Below are 2,344 nucleotides of genomic sequence, written 5' to 3'. Positions count from 1 at the left end.
TTGGTAGGTTTAAAAAGTAGTCAAATGATAATTATTTGGTAGGTTTAAGAAGTAGTCGAATGATAATTACTTTGTAGGTTTACGAAGTAATCGATTGATAATTACTTTGTAGGTTTAAGAAGTAGTCGCATTATAATTACTTTGTAAGTTTAAGAAGAAGTCGAATGATAATTACTTGGTAGGGTTAAAAGTAGTCAAATGATAATTATTTGGTAGGTTTAAGAAGTAGTCAAATGATAATTACTTTGTAGGTTTAAAAAGTAGTCGAATGATAATTACTTGGTAAGTTTACGAAGTAGTCGCATTATAATTATTTTCTAGGTTTAAGAACTAGTCAAATGATAATCACTTTGTAGGTTTAAGAAGTAGTCGAATGATAATTACTCTGTAGGCTTAAGAAGTAGTCGAATGATAATTACTTAGTAGGTTAAAAAGTAGTCAAATGATAATTACTTGGTAGGTTTAAGAAGTAGTCGAATAATAATTACTTGGTAGGTTTAAGAAAAAGTCAAATGATAATTACTTTGTAGGTTTAAGAAGTAGTCAAAAGAAAATTATTTTATACGTTTAAGAAGTAGTCGAATGATAATTACTTTGCAGGTTTACGAAGTAGTCAAATGATAACTATTTTCTAAGTTTAAGAAGTAGTTGAATGATAATTACTTGGTAGGTTTAAGAAGTAGTCGCATTATAATTACTTTGTAGGTTTGAGAAGTTGTCGAATGATAATTACTTGGTAGATTTAAGAAGTAGTCAAATGATAATTCATTTCTAGGTTTAAGAAGTAGTCGAATGATAATCATTTGGTAGGGTTAAGAAGTAGTCAAATGATATTTACTTTGTACGTTTAAGAAATAGTTGAAAGATCATTATTTAGAAGGTTTAAGAAGTAGTCGAATGATAATTACTTTGTAAGTTTAAAAAGTAGTCGAATGATAATTACTTGGTAAGTTTAAGAAGTAGTCGAATGATACTTACCTGGTAGGTTTTAGAAGTAGTCGAATGATAGTTACTTGTAGGTTTAAGAAGTAGTCGAATTATAATTACTTGGTAGGTTTGAGAAGTAGTCAAATGATAATTATTTTGTAGGTTTAAGAAGTAGTCGAATAATAATTACTTTATAGGTTTACGAAGAAGTCGCATTATAATTAAATTTTCTAGGTTGAAGAAGTAGTCGAATGATAATAACTTAGGAGGTTTAAAAAGTAGTCAAATGATAATTACTTGGTAGGTTTAAGAAGTAGTCGCATTATAATTATTTTCTAGGTTTAAGAAGTAGTCGAATGATAATTACTTTGTAGGTTTAAGAAGTAGTCGCATTATAATTACATTTGTAAGTTTAAGAAGTAGTCGAATGATAATTACTTGGTAGGTTTAAAAAGTAGTCAAATGATAATTACTTTTTAAGTTTAAGAAGTAGTCGAATAATAATAACTTGGTAGGTTTAAAAAGTAGTCGCATTATAATTATTCTATAGGTTTAAGAAGTAGTCGAATGATAATTACTTGGTAGGTTTAAGAAGTAGTCAAACAATAATTAGTTTGTAGATTTAAGAAGTAGTCGAATAATAATTATTTTGTAGGTTTACGAAGTAGTCGCATTAAAATTATTTTCTAGGTTGATAAAGTAGTCGAATGATAATTACTTAGTAGGTTTAAAAAGTAGTCGATTGATAATTATTTTCTAGGTTTAACAAGTAGTCGAATGATAATTACTTGTTAGATTTAAGAAGTAGTCAAATGATAATTAATTTCTAGGTTTAAGAAGTAGTTGAATGATAATTATTTGGTAGGGTTAATAAGTAGTCAAATGATATTTACTTTGTAGGTTTAAGAAGTAGTTGAAAGATAATTATTTGGAAGGTTTAAGAAGTAGTCGAATGATAATTACTTGGTAGGTTTAATAAGTAGTCAAATGATAATTACTTTGTATGTTTAAGAAATAGTCGAATGATAATTACTTTTTGTTTAAGAAGTAGTCAAATAATAATTACTTTGTAGGTTTCAGAAGTAGTCGAATGATAATTATTTGGTAGGTTTAAGAAGTAGTCAAATGATAATTACTTTTGTGTTTAAAAAGTAGTCGAATAATAATTACTTTGTAGGTTTAAGAAATAGTCGAATGATAATTACTTTGTAGGTTTAAGAAGTAGTAATGATAATTACTTGGTAGGTTTAAGAAGTAGTCGAATGATAATTACTTGGAAGGTTTAAAAAGAAGTCGAATGAGAATTACTTGTCAGGTTTAAGAAGAAGTCGAATGAGAATTACTTTGTAGGTTTAAGAAATAGTCGAATGATAATTACTTGGTAGGTTTAAGAAGTAGTCAAATGATAATTACTTTG

Source organism: Limulus polyphemus, unplaced genomic scaffold (assembly GCF_000517525.1).
Source record: "Limulus polyphemus unplaced genomic scaffold, Limulus_polyphemus-2.1.2 Scaffold216, whole genome shotgun sequence".
In the NCBI taxonomy this organism is placed as follows: domain Eukaryota; kingdom Metazoa; phylum Arthropoda; class Merostomata; order Xiphosura; family Limulidae; genus Limulus; species Limulus polyphemus.
Note: the sequence above shows the minus strand (reverse complement) of the source record.